Source organism: Palaemon carinicauda, chromosome 7 (assembly GCF_036898095.1).
Source record: "Palaemon carinicauda isolate YSFRI2023 chromosome 7, ASM3689809v2, whole genome shotgun sequence".
Classification (NCBI taxonomy): Eukaryota; Metazoa; Arthropoda; class Malacostraca; order Decapoda; family Palaemonidae; genus Palaemon; species Palaemon carinicauda.
In genome coordinates, this window is record NC_090731.1 from 104,854,612 (window position 1) to 104,877,111 (window position 22,500).

The 22,500-nt window shown below is 43.0% G+C and overlaps 1 protein-coding gene across 1 annotated transcript in view; it reads left to right on the plus strand.

The window, feature by feature from the left end:
- The window catches only part of LOC137644465 (uncharacterized), a 68,898-nt gene that overhangs the window by 31,561 nt on the left and 14,837 nt on the right, over nucleotides 1-22,500 (plus strand). The window lies entirely within an intron of this gene.

The window sequence follows — 22,500 nt, forward strand, 5'->3', positions numbered from 1 at the left end:
TGGGCTCACGAACGAGGCATTCGCCTCATCCGATACCTGGACGACTGGTTGCTTCTTTCCGCCTCAAAGGGCCTCTTGGAGGAACAAGGGAGAAAACTCCTCCAGTTTTGCAAAGATCTGGGCATCGTAATTAACCCGAAGAAGTCAAATCTATCCCCATCCACCAGAATGAACTACTTGGGAATGACATTAGATACCATTCTGGGAAAAGCCTTCCCTTCGGAGGACAGGATAAGAAACCTCATGCATATCATTCAGCCGTTCCTGTCAGAGCGCCTCAGGAGAGCGAAAGACGGGCAGAAGCTGATAGGTCACCTGGTCTCATTGGAGAAACTAGTTCCCCAAGGGAGGGTAAGGCTCAGATCCATACAATGGAACCTGAAGAACCTCTGGTGCCAACTGGACTCACAACAAGTTCTAATCCCAGTCCTACCAAACACGAGACCCTCCCTGGAATGGTGGCATTGCCGGTCGAACTCACTCAAGGGGATGCCCTTCGGGAGCGATCCACCCGAGTTACTACTGTTCACAGACGCCTCCAACCAAGGATGGGGAGCCCATCTCCTCGACGAAACAGCACGAGGGACCTGGTTGGACGGGGAGAAAGAACTCCACATCAATGTCCTGGAGTTGAAGGCAGTCCAGAAGGCTTGCCTACACTTCGCGAGTCTACTAAAGGGAAACCCGTGGCGTTGATGTGCGACAACGCCACGGTAGTGGCATACATAAAGAAACAAGGAGGCTTGAAATCGAAGGAGTTGTGCGATCTCACCATAGAAATTCTAGATTGGGCAGAAGAGAACCAAGTGGTGTTGTTAGCAAGGTTCATTCCCGGGAAGAAAAACGTACTGGCCGACGGCCTCAGCAGAATGGGCCAGATAGTAGGGACAGAATGGTCCCTTCTTCCGGAAGTAGCCAAGCTCATCATCCAACGTTGGGGTTCCCCGGTGATGGACCTCTTTGCAACAAAACTCAACGCCCAACTCCCCGTATATTGCTCTCCTGTGCCAGACCCGAAAGCAGCCTTAGAAGACGCCTTTCAGCACAAGTGGGACAATCTAGATGTGTACGCTTTTCCCCCTTTCACGTTGATAAGGCAAGTGCTCAACAGAGTAAGGACAGCCCGAAACCTAAAGATGACTTTGGTAGCGCCCTGGTGGCCGGAGAGAGAGTGGTTCGCGGACCTAAAAGACCTAACGAGTCAACCGCCGTGGCTTCTGCCCGACAGGTCAGACCTTCTGCATCAACCTCATTTTCTCAGGCTCCACGACAACCCACTCTCCCTACGTCTTCACGCCTGGAGACTATCGAGCGGCTCCTGAAGAAAGAAGGATATTCTTCTTCCACGGCTAAGAGAATGTCTCTATACCTGAGAAAGTCGGCAGCCACGGTCTACCAGGCTAAGTGGGCCTCCTTCACGAAGTGGTGCTCTGAGAGGCACATTAAACCTCTTAAGGCCTCTGTCCCAGAAATAACAGATTTTCTGGTGTTTCTTAGAGACAAGGTGGGAATGTCAATCCCAGCCATAAAAGGAGTTCAGGCCGCCTTAGGCCAAGTCTTCCTCCTGAAGGGCATCGACCTGGGGGCCTCGAGACACATAGCGAGGCTTGTCAAGAGTTTCGAGCAGTCCTGCCCCCCACAGGCGAGTAGGGTGCCCCAGTGGGACTTAGCCAAGGTCCTGAAGATGTTGTGTCGTCCCCCCTTTGAACCTTTGAAGGATATCGTGGACAGAGATCTCGCCCTCAAGGCCGCCGTCTTGCTGGCCTTGGCGTCCGCTAAGAGAGTGGGTGAGATCCATGGTCTGTCATATGACGTTTCTCATTCGAAGGGGTGGAAAGAAGTATCCTTCAAGTTCGTGCCTTCTTTTGTGGCTAAGACTCGGAACCCAGCAGTCTGGGATCCGAAGTTCGAAGGTTTCTCAATTCCTGCCATCCCTAGGACGGGTAATGCAGAAGATTTAAAATTATGCCCTGTACGGACAATTAGAAAATACCTGGAAAGAACAGCTCATCTCCGCCCAGGCATCAAGAGCCTCTTCGTGTCCACAGGTATTAATAAGAAACAAGTTTCCAAGAACACCATTTCCTTCTGGTTGAGACAAGTTATTGCCAGAGCCTACAAGGAAGATGGCATAGCAGTGCCAGGCACCCCCCAACCTCATAACATCAGGGGCCTGAGCACCTCCTTAGCCTTTGAGAAAAACATGGCAGTGGGTCAGATCCTGCGAGCAGGTACTTGGTCGAACCAGTCAACCTTTACTGCCCATTACCTCAAGGGCTACTTGAGGAAGTCCTTAGACGGGTTCTCCATTGGAACAGTCATCTCCGCCCTCCAAGCGGTGTAACGGTAAAAGCCCCAGGCGCGATCAAGGCTAGCAACCGGTAGGCACAAGTGCGGTTTCCTTCCTCCTACCCAGTTGCTTCCTAGCCTCTTCGGGGAGTACCAACTGATACCATTGGATAACACATTCTTCACGACTACGCTACTGGAAGGAGCTTCAGAAGAAGTTTTTCAAAGGGTGAGTGCTTAGACACTAACGTGAACTCTTGTGTAGTTACCCTCACAGCCGTTTTCTAGTAGGTCCCGTTATCCCTGGGCCTCTTGGCCTCCACGTCCCGGGTCAGGGGGTCAGAATAGCACTCCCGCCTCCTAAAGTGTAAGTCTCCTTAGAAAGTAGTTCGAGGTAAGTATTCGTGTTGGAACAAATCAAAAATTTTAAGTAATTTTTATTTTTCCTAACATACTTACCGAGAACTACTTTCGGGTAATGGCCCTCCCTTCCTTCCCCGAGTGCCTCTCTTCCCTTGCTAGCATTGTGCTAATCCAATAGAACTTACTGATGAGGCTGACCCGGCCGGACATCGACCTACGATAAGCCTACCCTTGGGGCACATTCCTTAATGCCGGGGGTAGGCCTCCTTAGAAAACGGGGTGGGGGGTAAACTACACAAAACTCTGGTCGGTAGAGAGGAGGTTACTGGTAACTCCTAAGAAAGTAGTTCTCGGTAAGTATGTTAGGAAAAATAAAAATTACTTGAAATTTTTGATTTTTCCCTAACTAATACAAACCTGGAGTTATTTATATAAATTGGCCTGCCATCATATGTCCCCCGAGACGTCTCCCACCTCCGTGAGAGTATATATAGAGGCGACTGGGTATCCCTCAGGCACCCCAGCCTACCCGCTAATCATTTAGGTAGGGTTGGCACCTTGCAATTAAAATCTAATGGTTACCTCCAACTGCTGCTGAATGAATATCCACATAAATAACTCCATGTTTTTATTAGTTGGGGAAAATACAAATTACTGTATCTACGAATTTGTCATTTTTAGCAGCAAACTACCGAACAATTGCATCGACTTGTTTAAGTAAGGTTATGGAGAAGATGGTCAATGCAAGACTGGTGTGGTACCTGGAGAAGAAAGATATTTTATCACCTATCCAGTGTTGATTTAGGAAAATGCATTCAATGACTGATGTGTTGATACGACTTTACTGTAGTCCTCTAATTGTGAAGCCTTTTCTTCCAAACAGCACCATGTAACAGCCTTTTTTGACCTTGAAAAACCATATGATACTACATGGAGATAATGTATTCCTAAAACCATCCTTAATTTGGTATTACGAAGAGCTACCATCGTTTATTCAATCATTCATTTCACATAGATTTTTTCAAGTGAGAGTGGGGGAAACTATCAGAGAGAGAATGTCTGGAAGGAGTTCCCCAGGGTAGTGTGCTAAGTGTAACCCTATTTGCACTAGCAATTAATGAGCTATCTTCTGTCATTCCTCAAGATATTCTCTCAACACTATTTGTAGATGATCCCCCATGTCATTTGCTGGAGCTAGAATGGCAATGGTAGAGAAAAAACTATAACTCTCAATTGACAAAATTATTCAGTGGGCTGATATGAATGGATGTAAGTTTTTAATAAGCAAAATTACTGTTGTCCATTTCTGTCGTATTTGGGGAGTACATCCAGACCCAGATATGTACATCAAAGGTCAACGGATCCTATGTGTAAGTGAGGCTAGATTTATAGGATTGATATTTGATTGTAGGCTTACATGGGTTCCTCAATTGAAAGCTTTAAAAGTAGTGTCTTAAGGCTCTGAATCTTTTAAAAGTTTCGTCCCATACATCATGGGGAACAGACTGCAAAACTATTTTGAAATTATACAAGGCTTTAATTTTAAAAAAATTAAGTTATGGGTGTGAAATACTGTATACTCCTCAGCCACCCCAGGTTGACTAAAGATTTTAGATTCTATAGACCATACTGGTATCAGATTGGCTACAGGAGCATTTAGAACTTCACCCATCCCAAGCCTCCTTGTTGAAGCTGGAGAGTTACCTTTAGACTTTTACTGAAATTTTCCTATTGTTCGCTATTGGTTTAGGTTTCAAAGACTCCCTTATTCTTAAGCCTTTCAAACTGCAAGCCTTGTAAGGCATTCAACATACTTGAGATGCACCCCAAATCTCCTCAACCTTATGGTTTTCCGGTGAAACCATTATTTGAACAGTCTTGATATAGTTAGAAGTAAGATGCTTCCATTTAAGATATTATCAACCCCTCTGTGGAAATTACCTGAGATATCTTTTTGTAAATATTTTATTGGTGTTAGAAAGAATATGACTCTCTTAGAAGCCATTTTTTTCTTTTTTTATGAAACATGTTACAGAACATAGGGAATCAACTTTTATGTATACTGATGGTTCCAAATCTGGTGCTGGCGTTGGATTCGGAGTATATAGTAATGTTTTTAATTGTAGAGGTGTACTTCTTTTAACAGCTTCCATATTTACTGCCAAACTGTATGGCATACTAACTGCTATTGATAGAATAGCATTGGAGGAGGGGGTAATTTTACCATTTTTTAGTGATGCAAGGAGTGTCCTTCAAGCTTTAGAAGTTTTTAATTCTAGTAACCCTTTAGTTTTAAAGATTTAAGAATGGCTTTTTATTATTGGACTGAGAGGTATAACAGTTCGATTTTTATGGATTCCAGCACATGTAGGTGTGTCTGGGAATGAGAAGGCAGATTTACTGGCAAAGAATGCTGCATCCAAGTTGCTACCAAGAAGGTATCCTATTCCCTGTAATGATTTCCTACCTACCATCAAGAAATTGCTTTATAATAATTGGCAACAGCACTGGGATAGTCTAGATGGGAATAAAATTGGAGAAATACCAAACGTCATATCTCCTTTGAGGTATAACGTGATGCCCCAGAAGTGGGAAACTTCTCTTTGTCGTCTCCGCATTGGTCACACTCGGTTGACACGAATATCTGCTAAATGGCCAACACCAACCATATTGCAATGACTGTTTGGTTCCCTTGACAGTGAGACATTTGTTGATCGAGTGCCCCACTTATAGTACTGAAAGAAATAGACATCGGTTTGAGGCTTGAGGTGAGGATAGCAGGTTCATCCTTGCTAAGATTCTCTGACATGATGTGTCGTACCATACTAGTGGTAGTTTTGAATTTTAATTTCAGAAGCAGGTCTTCTGAAAGCTATTTAATTGTTATAAAGATGTTTTTACTCTTATTGGTTTAAACTGAATTACCATTTATTTATTTCTTTATTTATAACAAATACAGTAATCCCTGGCGATTTCGCGGCTCAAGTTTCGCGGTCTCAGTGCATCGTGGATTTTCAAAAATATTCATCAAAAATTAGATCTAATGGTGCGTGAGTTACGCGGGCGCTAGCAAAAGGCAGAGAGGACAGTAGAACATCAGGTATCAACACGGAGATGGCGCGCAACTTAAAATCCACCTCTCTGATTCGCTGGCTATCTCGGCTCAGAATTTCGCAAGCTGATTGGCCGAGCCGCCGGGACGCTTTACCCAGCACCTCTCCCTGCTGTGCGCCCTGCAAAGGGAGACTGCATTCATTGTTCTCTCTCGTTTCCCTTGTGTTGCTTAGTCTTGCCGCATGGAACTTTTAGCTGTTTTCTTGTGATTTTTAGTGTAAAATGGTGCTTGTAACGCCCTTGAAAATGGCTCCTAAACGTCCTCTACCCTCTATCTAAATCCTCTAGTGAACCCAAGAAGAAGAGAAAATTGATGACGGTGAACGAGAAAGTGAAATTATTGGACATGCTTAAGGCAGGCAGTAGCTATGTGTCTGTTGCTCGCATTTACGGAGTGAATGAATCGACAGTTCGCTACATAAAAAAAAGAAGAAATGAAAATACGTAAAACTGCCTCAATAACGTTTTCCAAGGACACTAAGCGCGTTGTAACTCCTCGTACTAAGACTATAGTGGAAAGGGAGAATGCGTTATCAATGTGGATATCGGACAGTCGGGAAAAGGAGGTTAGTCTCGATACCAACATGATTCGAACCAAAGCCAATACCCTGTATGATAGCCTATTTCCTGAAGGAAAATCGAACAAAGACGATGAGTGTGATGACAACGAAGATGATGATCCTGCCCCACAAGAAAAACTTGGTTTTGTTGCCAGCAAGGGCTGGTTCGAGAAATTCAAGAGGAGGTTTGGCCTTCGCAGCGTTCCTTTGTATGGGGAGGCTACCTTGGCAGACCAAGAGGCAGCTCTTCGTTACGTCGAGGACGAGTTCCCGAAATTAATTAAAGAAGGTTACTATCTCCCGGAGCAGGTGTTCAATATGGATGAGACTGGCCTCTTCTGGAAGAGGATGCCGTCCCGGACGTTCCTTTACAATGACGAAGTGAAGAAGCCAGGGTTCAAGGCCCACCAAGATCGCGTCACTCTCCTCATGTGAGGGAGTGCTCAAGCCCGGCTTAATTTACAAGTCCATGAATCCTTGGGCTTTAGAAAACAAAAACAAAGCCTTGCTGCTTGTCTACTGGATGAGTAATAAAAAGGCATGGATAACCAAAGCCCTCACACTCGACTGGTTCGTGAACTGCTTTATCCCACAGGTGAAGCTGTACCTCGCGGAGAATGGGATGCCCTTTAAGGTCCTCCTCTTGATGGACTGTGCAGGCGGACGTAACGGATCTGCATTATGACGGGGTCCAAGTGGAGTACCTGCCCCCCAACACCACTTCCCTCGTACAACCAATGGATCAGGGGGTTATTCGGGCCTTCAAGGCCCTCTACATGAGGTCCATGATGGAGGGTCTCATCTCCTTAATCGACGAAGGCGACGAGGACTTCAGCCTCAAGAGATATTGGCGGGAATACAACATTGCAACGTGCCTGACCAACATTCAGAAAGCTCTTAATGAGATGAAACAGCAAACATAATGCAATTTTGAGAAAATTGTGGCCATACATTATTCATGACAGGGATTTACGCCAGACGAAGTTCACCACTCCGCTGTAGATAAGGGTGTGAGGCTGGCACGGTTAGTAGCCAACGAAGGTTTCTCTGACATGACGACGGATGACATCAACTCGCTGATAGAGTGCCACTCGGAGCTCCTAACCGACAAGGACCTTGTCGAAATGACAAGATCAGCGAGTGGGGAAGAAGAAGAAGAGACAGCCGACGTCGGCGACAACGACGAAGCTGAAAAACGTGACCTTACCTTGGACAACCTGCATGGCACAGGCTCTGCAACAAAGGGCATAGGAAATTGATGACAGTATGGTCAGAGCCATCGAATTTAGTAACCGTATTGACGGTGTAATGGCGTCGTACAAGAGCATCTTTGCTCAGATGAAAAATCGTCAACAACTTCCCATTACGATATTCCTAGTGCACCGAAAACCTTCTGCAGAAGCATCAGATACTCCTCCTGCTGCCTCTCCGGCTTCCCAGCGAGCCACTATGCCGCCTCCTGCAGTTTCTCCAGCTCTATCGGAAGCTGTCGTTGACGATCCGCCGCCTCTATCAACTGACGATGAGACGTCACCCGAGGAGCAGTAAAGCTCTCATTAACCTGTGCAGTGAATCATCATCATCTTGTTCACCTCCATCATACTGCACAGATGTTTTATCGTCATTTATCAAGATCATCGTCGTTATTAGAGGTGAGTTACGTATCTGGTTATAAGAATAAAAGAGTTCTAAAAACATATCTACAATACAGTATATACACACACACACTATTTATATCTACATGTGTTTACATGTACACTTACACTCTTTATATTATTTATGTTTAAATGTAAATGTACATACAGTATACGTAATTTATTAAATACTGTATTTATATTACAGTATTTATACAGTACTGTACTTTATTTTATGTACAGTATATAATTTATATTATCAATATTTATTTACCTGATTCTTTAATGCTCTAATGATAACATGCATTCATAGGGTTAATATACACTTATTGTTATTGTATATACATATAATAATAATAATAATAATAATAATAATGTTTATTGGACAAAACATATATACATACAAAATATTTACAAAAAAAGATTCGGTCCAAGCCCATGTGGAGCAGAGCTCTTCGGGCAATAATACAATAAAATAATATCATCAATTAAAAAAATTTATAAAAAGTAAATATTGATATCGATAAACTAAATGTACTCATATATATACATAAGAATATACATATGCATACACATACAAATACATATACACACACATGTACATATACATACACATGTACACATAGACACATATAAATGAGATTTTTAGCCTAAAAAATAAATGGAAATGTACAGTATATTCGTATAATAAAGTATGATAAAGAAGGGCGGAATAATAAATAGTACAAATTTTGAATTTAACATTGATATGGTAGAAATGCTAGAATTACAAATGTATACAAGCAATAAAGAATATAAGAATTAAGAACATTATTGCATTAATGGTTAGTTCATGAAGAAATGTCTACTAATAAAACTTAGTACACAGATAATAACATATTAGTATATGATTTTTTAAAAGATCGAATGCTAAGCAATGCCTTAAGATAAGCAGGCAGAGTATTCCATTGTTTAACTCCCTGATAGAGATAAAACTGTTCACATTTCTTTACACGTACGAAGGGTAGAGTTAAGTTAGAGTCTCTTGTTCCATATTGGTGTGCTGATTGTACCTGAATTATTTTTTGTCTAATGGATGGATATTTATGCAGCGAAAGGGTTTGAAACATCAAATTCATTAAGGAGAGTTTGTAGGTATCCTCCAACTTCAGAATCGAGAGAGACCGGAATAGAGGTGATGTATGAGCTAAATAATCACTCGAAGTTATTATTCTCACCAGTTTTTTTTGCATAATGATTAGCGGTTGCAGGACGTTTCTACTGCAACTCCCCCACGCTGTAATGCAGTAATTTAGATGAGGAGATACTAAAGAGTGGTAGAGTTGTTTTAATATATATAGCGGGAAATAATCCTTCAGCCTATATATGATACCTATAACTTTGGAAATTTTATTGACTATCATATCCACATGCTTACTGAAGGTTAATTTATTGTCAAACATTACTCCTAAAAATTTTCCACTGGATTTCTGGTCAAGAGTGTGATTTCCTATTGCAACTCTTATGTTACCGGGAACTTTGCGCAAAGAAAATATTATGAAATATGTTTTTCTCTCATTTAGGGTCAATTTATTCGATAGTAACCAATTTTTAACATTATTTAAGTTAGCAGTTAAAGAATTACAAAGAGAATAAATATTTTTATGACAAAGATGGAGCGTGGTGTCATCGGCAAAAAGTATGGAGTTTAATCTGCCAACTGAACGAGGCAAATCATTAATATAGATGAGGAAAAATAACGGTCCTAAGACTGATCCCTGGGGGACACCTATTTTGACATCCATAGTCTCTGAAAGATGACCATCGAGCGTGACAAATTGTTTTCGATTTGTCAGGTAGGATTGGAGTAAGAGTAGTGCATTGCCTCGTATACCATAATGTTCCAGCTTTTGAAGTAGTATATCATGAGACACAGTATCAAAGGCTTTGCTCAAATCCAAAAAAACCGCACCAAGGTATTCATTTTTATTCATTGCATTATAGATATTTTCAAGGAGGTCATGAACGGCATCACTAGTACTTACGCCTCGTAAGAAACCATACTGACACGTAGAGAAAATGTTACAACTATTGAAGAAAGAGTAAAGTCGACTATACAATAGTTTTTCAAATATTTTATTCAACAAAGGAAGGCAGCTAATTGGTCTATAGTTATTAACATCTGATATATCACCGGATTTGTGTAACACAGTCACACATGCAATTTTCAAAATGTCAGGATAAATACCAGCATCTAAACAACGGTTGAATAGCATAGATATAGGAAAGGCAAGTAGGTTAGCATTGTTCTTATATAATCTTGTAGGAGGAGAATGAATATTTGCTTTTTTGTTTTTCAGTTTTTTTATAATGTTCATCACTTCAAATGGAGATGAAGGGGTAAAAAAAATAGACTGCTGATTTGAGGGAGGCAAATAGGTACGGAAATCTAAGTTAATATTTTGAGGTAAAGCATCCCTTAGAGTAACGCCTATTGTAGAGAAATGAAGATTAAAAGCATTTGCAATTTGTTTAGTGTCAGTAATGGTTTCCCCGTTTCGAATCAGTTTTCTGAGTGAGCTACTCTTTTTTCTGCCCGGCCTTAGTGATGAGTTGATTAAGTCCCAAGATTTTTTGGCATCTCTACGGAGTTGGTCAAAAGTACTCTCAAAATAGTTTTTCTTTGCCTTGCGTATTAATGTACATAACAAATTACAATAGTTATTGTACTGTTGGCTACTATAATTACCCAATTTCATTCTTCGGTACAGATTATGTTTAATATTAATTGATTTAAGAAGTCCTTTGGAAAGCCACCTATTCATCAATCTTTTAACACTAACAAATTTTGTTTTCAGGGGAAAACACTCATTGAAGAAACTGTCAATTTTGTCACTGAAAGAGGTCACACCTACGTGAGGATTTAAGGAGGCGTGACCATATTCTGCTGACCAGTCTCTACCCCGGAGTAGTTCTGTAAATTTTCTATCATTAATTTGGCTCATGTCTCTAAATTGAATTCTTATTTTGTCATTCATGCTGCTTAGTGCAGGCAATAAAAGGCTACAGAAAATTGGGAAATGATCAGTGATATCAGCTAAAAATATCCCAGAGTTACTAACGAGGTTATTATTGGCCCAAATTGGCCCATATACATGTATACAAAAAAATTTGTATTCCAAAAATTGGGAGGGAACCTACTTTGTGGTTTTTCACCTATCGCGGTTGGTTCTGTTCCCCATTAACCGCGATAGGTGAGGGATTACTGTAATATCTGCATCAATGACCTTAGATGTCCGGATGCCAGATAACTGATAATCATTCAATCAGTCAATCCTTTTGATATGATTACCTCACAAGTAGACATCTTCGTTTAGTGAACGAGCATCGTTAGTTACGCATGAACCCTCTCATATACGCCGCCACTAGGTAGGTAGAACAGTTCTACACAGCTGTTGGTGCAATAGAAGTCTTCCGACAACTGGCCTCTGCCTCTTCTCCGATGACTCTGAACGAATCTTGTGAACATAATCCCATGGGGTTATTTTCTTCCCCTCTCTCCACAAGTTCGAGTACTGTACATGTTGGATCTCTTTCAGAGTTCTTGGGCCAGTTGCATGGATCCTCTCCTCGGCCCTTCTTGCCTGTATCAGGAGTCATAACCCTGTGGTGTTATTCCCCATTTTTTCCTTCTCCCTGTTCCAGGGTATTGAATTCTCAGTGGGATTCTCTTCAGGAGAAGCATATTCTACCAACCCTTACCTTGAATGGCCATACCATGTTGGAAACCCCGCTTCTCGTCCGATCAGTGAAGACAAGCAACATGGGGTCTGGTAAATGCTTGGACGGGTGACTGCCTGAGAACACCTCTGTGAATGGTGTTGTAGAAGTGCTACTTCTCTGGTTGTAGCTGCTCTAGCACAGATGTGGACTTCCTTGTCCCTCGCGTTGCCAAGAAAATGCCTCTTGGTTGGGGCGGGGTAAGGGAAGCTGTGGACGTCATCGATGTTCTTACCCAATAGATAACTCTATTTTTCTTGTCCTTGAGGAGCTTAGCCCATGGTGGGTTCTCTCTTACAAGTTTGGAGGACTGTATGTATCTTTTTCCAACAAGGACAGAGAATTTGCAGCTCCCTCAGTTCTGTATATGGGACTTCAACTGAAGCTGGTACAGCTTCTGGCTTAGATGGACCTTTTGCAACTTCAGTCATGGTAGGTGTGATGCTCGCCGGCTGGTTGAAGCCGGTTCTTGGGGGTGTGCGAAGTACAGGATCAATCCTATCTAAAGAAGGCTGGGAATGCTTCAATCTCCTAAGATGTTGGTGATTTCCGAGTCTGCTATATTGAAGAGCAGAAGGTTGGTTTGTATCTTGCATTGGAACAATTTACAAATTTGGGAGTAACTTGTATTTTCCCATGCATACAAACCTGTAGCCCTTCAATCACACAGTCCTGCCAGCTCAAACCCCCCCAAGTCTTGTGTGCATTAATTAAAAAGTGACACCTGTTAGTTGCCAGTGCTAGTAATAGCGGGTGGTAAAAACACCCCCACTACCGCCGCTAACTAGCGGTGGGTAGTTGAACCCTGTTAAACCTTCAGCTTCGACTAGTTTTCAGCTTGGCCAAAACATTAATGCTGCATGTGCTCTCCTTCAACAGCACACATTTAAGGGAGCGAAGGCAGGTGTCTCTTTCCTTTGTTCCAGTTTTTGTTGCAAAAACTTGGAACCCTTCCTTGCCTGATTCCAGGTTTATATCTTCCCCTAGTTATGATTCTTAAAGACATAACCAATGTCCCCTGACCAGCTTTTAATGTCATGAGAGAGCTTCAATGTGCTATCTGAAATGTACTCGGACCACAAGGGCCTGGGTACAACCCATTTTCGTGAGTACATGGAGAACCAAGAAGAGGATCTCCAGGAATACAATCTTGTTCTGGTTGGAGTGATTTTTCAAACATTCTCTTCATCTTCCACCTAAGGGTCATGAGTTAAGAGCTCACGACATGAAGGGTTTAAGCACTTCTCTAGCATTCAGGAGGAATTTCTCTTATGCAAGTTCTCCTAGCAGAGGTGTGGAACCACCAAATAACCTTCTCCACCCACTACCTGCAGGATGTGACCCACAAATCCCAGACAATTTTACTCTAGGATCTGTTGTAGCTGCTCAGCAGTTAGGATACCTTGGTTCCTCTTACAGGACCAGGGCTGCAAGTCGAAGGCTGAGGTTATGTATAAGACTTGGATGAAAGTGCAGAATGAGTGGCAGTTTTCTTTTCCTTTCTATCTTCCCCTTCCTTTGGGTACAGCATCGGGAGACCTCTCCAGCTGAACTTAATCTCTGTCGGGTAAGCCCAGACTGCTCATAGCTATTACGTGCTAAAGCATATGAGATTCTTTTACCCACACTCCCTACGAGGGGGCGTGTGGTTTACCTAGGCAACACCATCAAAAGATGGTCTTTAGGTTGCAGCATCTTCAAACCTTTTTCTTGCTAGGCCTACTACACAAAATATTCCGACTCGCGTACAACACTTATCAGGCAGGGCCATGAAACCACCTACTGTAGTTAGAAGGTTCTCGACTCTCTTAAACGCACTCCATACAAGCCGGAAGAAGAGGATCAGACCTGTGTCTGACACTTGACTATGTTCTTACTGGCTTTAACTTTGGGAAAATGGGTAGGCAAATTGCTTAGCATCTCCTATGCCATTAGGTCATTCTGAGGGATGGAGGATGGTCTGAATGACCTACATTCCAGAGTTGATAGCTAGGACTCAAACTGAAGTTTACGACTCGGGTTCGAGTCGTCCTTCATCTCTTATAGATGCGACACAATCGGGATGACCTACTTCGCTGTCTTGTGAGGGCATTTTGGTGCTCCCTTAACTTTTACCCTCAGGCTATTTGGAACTTTCCAACCCTTAACCCCCTGGCGTTTTTTTTTTAAGCACATTTTGCTATAGTATATATTTTTTAAATTGCTCTAACAGCCTTAATTTTCGTCATAGACACGTCAGGTTGGTCTCATTCTTTTGGAAAATGCCTGAAGTTTCTCATAAAGTTATCAAAAATATGCACAAAAAAAATGTAAATAGTTTTTTTGGAAGGACGTACCAGTACGTCCATGGGGGTAAAGGGATGAGTTTTGTTTAACGTACCAGTACGTCCATTGGGGGTAAAATGGTTAAAAGAACCCAGTGCTTCATACCAGAGCATAAGAGCTTGCACCTTAGCCCTGGTAGGGCGAAGAAGCCAGTCTCCAAGATCAGTCTATTTCGGGCTTTGTGAGACCATCAAGCACACATACCATGCTCCCTGGGAATCCGTGATTGGTCCATCTCATGTCCAAGCCTACAAAATCAGAGGAATTCTCTCCCCATTTGTCTTGAAGAATATGCCCTTGGCACAAGTGCGAACGGCAGGAGTCCGGGGGCTCCAAACAATCCTCACTGCTGACTTATCTGCAGGAGTATATCCACAAGGCCTTTGACACATTCAACTAGGGACCGGGAGTAGCTGTTCAACAGGTTGTGTAGTCCCATGTAGCTATGAATAAAGGGCAGTCTCTACCTAGCACCCAAGCCATCAAGACCTGTCTTTTAATCACTGCAACCTCTTGCATATTATATCATGGTGGCAGCGTGGTAACGCAACCCACGCCATTCCATCAACAAACCCGGACCATAGAGACACTTTACATACCTCTCCTGTCCGTAATAACTGAGAAGAGGACTCATAATCAGCCCAAGTTTATTACCAGCGGCCGCAGATGACGCCATTTTCACCCAACGGCAACTGAACAAAGACTGTCATACCGGCCCAGATAACAACCGTACATAACTTATATCGTCAGAATATGGCATAGAATGGACATTAGTGCACCGTGATTACAGTGAGAATAGTGAAGAAAGTTGTGAATAGATTACTTACAAGTATTTTGGCCATTGTTATCCGCGCACTACTTCACAAAATGAGCCAAACAACGACGTACATTCAGCAGTGTAAACAAAACTGAAAACCGTGCCGACTACCAGTGACAAATTTTTGTAGTGATTTCCATACTCTTATTATATGTCTCTTTTTGTGAACCGTAAACTGTGTTATTAATCCAATCACTATCTATCTATTGTGTAACACTCGAAACCAAATCCAATCATGGCCCAGCCTAAATGCCCAAGTATGGACTGGGCTCACCAGCCCCTGGCCGAGTCATTTCGTGCATTCAAGGCGCGCATGAACTTATACCTCGAAGACCAGGAAGTCACAGACCCGGGCAAGCAATTAACTAAAATTAAAATTGCCCTCGGCGATGAGGGCATGAGGCGTATCTTGGCGAGCGGCCTCACTGAACAGAAGCAACGTGTGCCGCAGAACATATGGAGGCTTATTGAAAGTGAGGTTGATGCAACGGTCAAAATAAATTTCCGAGTTCACCGCCTCGAATTTGCAAATACCAAACAGAAACCTGCTGAAACAATCAGTCAATTCCTGGCCAGACTCCGTGAAAAAGCGACAAAGTGCGAGTTTGAAGACAGAGAACTCAACGAACGACTTATCGAAATGACCATACTACGAACACAATTCGAAGAATTTCGGAAAGAACTCCTAACTAAACCGAAGGGCTATGCTGTGAGCAACGTTCTAGAGAGAGGTCGGGAATACGAGGCCATTGCGGCCTCCACGGCATCATTACGCTCCATACAGATGAGCTCTGAGAACACAAGTACAAGCCATACCAACGTGGATGCAATTCGAAGGGAAAGCAACGAGCCACGGAACAAACTACAAACCACGGATAACCCCTGCTGGAACTGTGGGCTTAGCCATCCCATAAGGTCATGCCCCGCTTACAATGACAGATGCAGTGGTTGTGGCATCAAGGGGCACTGGAAAAAGATGTGCCGCAAAACTGATGGAGGCAGAACAATGCCAGGAGACAACATGCAGCAGACACAACGTCAGAGCAAGACAAGAGGGCGCTCCTACCGACGGCCGAATCGGGCTCCTAACCACAGGCAACACGAAGTCATGGTTAATGGAAACCCTAATCTTGATGAAGAAACAGATTATATGCCAAACTTCGACATGATAACGATATCCGACATAGGAGTGGCACTGAAACGAGAAGCATTCTCAAAGCTCATGGTCAAGCATGAAAACCCCCCAGGCTATGGGCCCCTGAAACTCAAAATCGACACAGGTTCCGGTGGCAATACGCTGCCCTTGCGGACATACAAGCAAATGTTTGGTGATGCACCCACCAGCCTCGTACTATCCCCAGAACCATCAGTAAGACTAACATCATACAGTGGCGACAATATTCCCTGCCTAGGGTCACTAGTGCTCAGCGTCCGCAAACTCAGCAACCCAGCATTCTCGCAAGAAAAGTTCTTCGTGGTTGATGTGTCTGGTCCAGCCATACTTGGCCTTCCCTCATGCCAAAAACTCGGTATTGTGGATATCAATGTCAACGACGTTACTGGAATACCTGAGCAACCAAGCCAACAAGGCCCTATTAGGTCAGTCGAACAACTAAAAGCACAATTCCCAGCACAGTTTGACTGTATCGGCAAACTAAAAGAGCCCGCGATGCTCCACCTCAAGGATGACGCGATACCTTTCTGTGATCCGCCCCGTAAGGTGAGTATCCACCTGAAGCCCCGCATCAAGTCCGAGCTTGCCACTATGGAGAAAGAGGGGGTTATCAGACGCGTAACGGCACACACAGACTGGTGTAGCAGCCTTGTGTATGTCACAAAACCCGATGGAAGCCTACGGATCTGCCTGGACCCCAAGCGGCTCAACCAAAACCTCAAAAGATGTCCCCACAAGATTCCCACTCTAGAAGAGATCAACCCGGTATTCTCCAAAGCGAAAGTGTTCTCCAAGCTAGACGCCAAAGCAGGCTACTGGAGTATACCGCTACACGAGGACTCACAACTACTGACAACGTTCCGAACACCACACGGCCGGTATTGTTGGACAAGGCTACCATTCGGGCTGAATGTAAGCCAGGACATATTTCAAGCCAGGATGGACTCCATCATCAAGAATCTCCCAGGTGTTGTTGGCATCGCTGATGACGTGGCAATATGTGGGAAAGACCAGTCGGAACACGACAAAAACCTGATGGGGTTCATGCAGCGTGCAGCCCAACACGGACTCAGCCTAAACTCGAAGAAATGCTCCATTTCAAAACCAGAAATAGAGTTTTTCGGAACACGCTATACCAGCAAGGGCATGATGCCAGACCCGTCAAAGGTACACGACCTGCATAGCATGCCGTCACCCTCCAATAAAGAGGAACTACAGAGATTTCTGGGAGTAATGACTTACCTCAGCCCCTATGTACCACATTACTCAGCTCAGTCACAAAGACTTCGAGATCTGATCAAGGAAGATGTGCCCTTCCAATGGGAAGAAGACCATGAATCCACCTATCAACACCTGAAACGCCAAATAGCACCATCAAGTACGCTGTCTTACTATGACCCAACTCGACCCGTGACTCTTGAAGTCGATGCATCGCAAAAAGGCCTCGGGGCGGCCCTCATCCAAGACGGGAAGGTAATAGCCTTCGCCAGCAAAGCCCTGACACCAACGCAGGCAAATTACAGCAATATCGAGCGAGAGGCCCTTGGACTAGTACACGGTGTGCAACGATTTCATACCTACCTATACGGAAGAGACTTCGAAGCTGTCACTGACCACAAACCCCTCGTTAATATCTGGGAGAAGCCACTTATCAGTGCCCCACCTAGACTACAACGTCTCTTCTTGAAACTGCAGGGGTATGACATGAGGGTCAAGTACAAGGAAGGACGAACCCTTGTACTCTCCGACGCCCTATCACGCCTTCCTAACCCACAAAATGACAAGGAAATCCCTTTGGATACACGAGTGGACGGTCTGGAACTAGATGACATCGACGTGATATCAGTTGCACTCATAAAATTTGGTCCCCAGATTTTGGAAGAGGTCCGCCATAGGTCTGACACCGACCCAGTGCTGCGCACTCTCAAGCATACTATCATCGAGGGTTGGCCTACCTCAGTAAAAGGCTGTCACCCCGATATCCGCCAGTTTTTCTCATACAGAGAATGCCTTGCCGTGGAAGACGGAGTCATATTCAAAGGGCGACAAGTTATCATCCCCAAAGAGGTCAGAGGCCGGATATTGGACCAGCTCCACCGGTCCCACCAAGGGATCACAAAAACACAAGCCCTGGCACGGGAGTGTGTATTCTGGCCCAACATTGCAAAGGATATAGAGGACAAGGTCAGGTCATGTGACATATGCCAGAAGTATCAGCCCCAGCAAAGTCCTAGTGAAACCACGCATCATGACATTCCCCCAATGCCCTGGTTCAAAGTCGCTTCGGACATCTTCCAAATTGGCCACAAGACATATCTGATCACAACTGATTATTTCACAAAATTCCCGATAGTCACCGAACTAAAAAACCTGTCATCTGAAAGTGTGGCCAACCACCTCAAATTCCTGTGTTCGCTGTTCGGATCCCCCAAAACCCTGGTCTCAGACAACGGACCTCAATACACGGAAGCAGCCATGAGGGACTTCACAAAAGCCTGGGGTATTGAGCACATCACATCAAGCCCACATTACCCTCAGTCCAATGGCCTCGCGGAGCGCGCAGTTGGAACATGCAAGGCGATTATCAAAAAATGCCTTGAGACAGGCGGTGATATGCATACTGCATTACTGTACTCCACTTACGGGCCACCCCGATCGACAATAAGACAACCAGCCCCGCAGAGCTCATGTTTGGTCGCAATGTGACCACTGACCTACCAGGCAGATACGAACCACATCTCGCACACATCACGACCCGCAACCACCTCCAGGACCGCCTAGGACCAAATCGGACACAACGGCACTTCACAGACCTCCAACCCGAACAACCAGTCCGAATATTCGACAAGGCCTGCCACACATGGGTGCCAGGCAGAGTGGTACGTAAGTCAGAAGAACCCCAATCATACATTGTGGAAGCCCAAAACGGAGCGTGCCTCAGGAGGAACCGGTCCCACATCCGTCCGACACCGCTCGCGACAAACACAGAACCGCCCAACGCCCGGCAGCAGGCTCCAACACCATCAGCACAGCCTCCACCACGACCCGCCGATATTTCGCTGCCGCCACCTAGTGAGACCGAAATAACCCACCAAAGACCCGCAACTAGTGATAACACTACAGACCCGACAGCGGTGTATACCAAGTCAGGCCGGCTGGTGAAAACCCCATCCAGATATATTGAAAGTAACGCGGTCACATACCGTAAATTCCCATAAAGTGTTAAGTTAAATAATAATATACAACTCCCCCCCCTCGTTTCATGACCGAAAATTCTGAGAGGTCGTTACCAGAGTTTGAAACTCAAGAAAAGTTATCAGTCTCAGGACTGATAAGTGATTCAGAATACAGTGATACCTCTGGATACGAAAGTTTCTGCTTACGAAAAATTCAGGATGCGAAAAGTGATTCGAAGATTTTTATGCCCCAGGATACGGATAAAATTTCAGGATACGAAAACCTTACGAGATCCCAACTCTTCGCCGAGAGTAATTTTAAAAAGCGCGCGCCGCCAGACTTTGAACTTGGGTAGACTCACTTACAGCCTCCCGCTCACCCATTGGTTATCTCCCTACTCAGACGCTAGCTGACGCCATAAGATCCTGCTTTCCTATTGGTCGGCAACTATTCCAGCTTGCCTACGCACGGGCGTTCATCTCTCTCTCTCTCTCTCTCTCTTTTCGTTCCGACCGCGGTATCGTTAACAGACATTGTGTGCTTTCGCTTGTTTGACTTTGTGTTAATATACAGTACATTCGTACGCCACGTGTTATCGTTAATAAACATTCGTTACTGTGCACTGTACTGTATTAGTGTTTACTATACATAGACTGTATATAACGTTACGTAGTGTATTATATTACGTTTGCCTAACGCATTTTAGAAATGTGTTGAAAAGTAGGCAGAAACAAGCTTCAATGGATAGTTTCTTATTAAAGAGGCCAGCGGTATTAGTAGGCCAAGACGAAGGTGAAAGTGAAGAAAAGAAACAGAAAAGAGGAAGGGATGAAGAATTAGAAGGTGAAAGTAAAGAAAAGAAACAGAAAAAAGAAAGTGATGAAGAAGTAGAAGAGATTTAGAAAATAAGAAAAACGTAAAGTTATAAAAAAGCAAAAAAAAAATTCAATTTCAAGTTTTATGTTATCGTTAAGTGTTAAAGTAATTTTTTCTTTCATTTTATAGTTTTCCATACGTAATGTTAAGTGTTAATTATTTCTTCCATTTTTTTATTTCGTAAAGTTTAAGTGTTAATGTGTTAAGTGTGTAAATTACTGTACGTAGTCTGTCACTTGTTACGTAGTGTATTATATTACGTTTGCCTAGCGCATTTTAGAAATGTGTTGAAAAGTAGGCAGAAACAAGCTTCAATGGATAGTTTCTTATTAAAGAGGCCAGCGGTATTAGTAGGCCAAGACGAAGGTGAAAGTGAAGAAAAGAAACAGAAAAGAGGAAGGGATGAAGAATTAGAAGGTGAAAGTAAAGAAAAGAAACAGAAAAAAGAAAGTGATGAAGAAGTAGAAGAGATTTAGAAAATAAGAAAAACGTAAAGTTATAAAAAAGCAAAAAAAAAAATTAAATTTTAAGTTTTATGTTACCGTTAAGTGTTAAAGTAATTTTTTCTTTCATTTTATAGTTTTCCATACGTAATGTTAAGTGTTAATTATTTCTTCCATTTTTTTATTTCGTAAAGTTTAAGTGTTAAGTGTGTAAATTACTGTACGTAGTCTGTCACTTGTTACGTTTTCTGCCTTATGCCATCCTCCTCTGCCGCGACTTCGCTATCGGACATCGTCTCAATCAAAAGGTAAGTTTCAACTTTTTTGTTACACTAATTAACTGTAACCTTTTTTTCAGAGTGTACAGGTATCAATCATTAATTTAGGTGTACGTACAGGTAACAATACACCTTCACTGATCTAAATGCTTTACGTACATACAGTACCGTAACTTTTATACAGTAGTAAAGAAAACGGACCGTTTTCTTTGGGCTTGGGGGGGATAACTTGGCTATAACTACATTATTGAATAATCTCATAGTGGTTTCTGGAATGGATTAGGCTGTTTTTAACAGTTGTGTTAATTATTGAATGATAGAAATGGCTGCATTGCATGTTTATTACTACAGTTTAGCGTGTTTATGAAAGAAAGGGTGACTTTTTATAAGGCTTGGAACGGATTAGGCTATTTACATGTAAAACATGACTCAGGATACGAAAATATCAGGATACGAAACCGCATCCTGAACGGATTAATTTCGTATCCTGAGGCATCACTGAATTTTATTTGAAAATTTACGAGTCTCGGACTGGAGAACAGGCTCCATTTCGAACACTCGTTACATGTGTATCAGGTTTCCATTTTGTTTTAATATATTTTGGGTGTTGTTGTTCTTTGCATCAAAAAAAAAAAAAATTATAATTTGCCATTTATTTTCATATTTATGACTGCCCTGCTGTAACCAACACTATTCTGACCAGTCTGCAAAGATAATAGCTGTTATGTTTATATTATTATCCACAATCACAAATTGTACTATGCATGTTTATTATGAAGGGATGAAAACAATGGAATACGTTTGAATATGGAACTTTCATCGTTTATTTCTTTGTACTTATATGCCAGATTAGTTATTATGTGTAATCAATTCTTTGTATGTGATAAGGGGGATGTGGTATCATGTAGTCCCATGTAGCTATGAATAAAGGGCAGTCTCTACCTAGCACCCAAGCCATCAAGACCTGTCTTTTAATCACTGCAACCTCTTGCATATTATATCACCTCACAGGACAAAAAACTTTTCATTTCATATAACAGTCGCATTGTAAGTCCAAGAATGAATGGTGTCATGTCTGATCCATTTTTCTTCTTCTTCCCCTCCCTTGGGGTTTAGCAGTTATGGAGCTGAACCGGATGATTAATGCAGGTAAGGTACTTGACAGAGTACCTTTTCTATTTTATTGAAGTATCTTCCTTATCTCACTGTACAAGGGGAAGAGTGGATAGAATGTTTTCACACCTGTTTTTTATATAATGCCTGTTGTGTACATAAGAACACTTGTATCCAGAAGAATATAGATTCCTTTTAGACCGTCCACTAGTCCAAGTGGAGGCCTAACCTGTAGCACCCGTGACATCCCTATATTCAGATAGTTAGAAGGATGACTGGAGTCATGACTCTACAGGACCAAATTATATTAACAATTCCTGGGTGAGTAACCTAGCCAGTTGGTATATAGGGACTTCCACCGTCCTTAGGATGAGACTCCTATTAAAGGTTGAAGGTTTGTATTATGTATAGGGATAAAGCATAAATGATTTAATCAATTTGAATTTTCCTAACCCTACAAACCTGATACCTTTAAGTTATAGTATCTGCCTGAACCACGCCAGAAGTCCTGGGTTGAAGAAAGTGAAGGTAGCACTATGAATCGGACAGGCAGATTAACTACCACCCGACAGCATGTT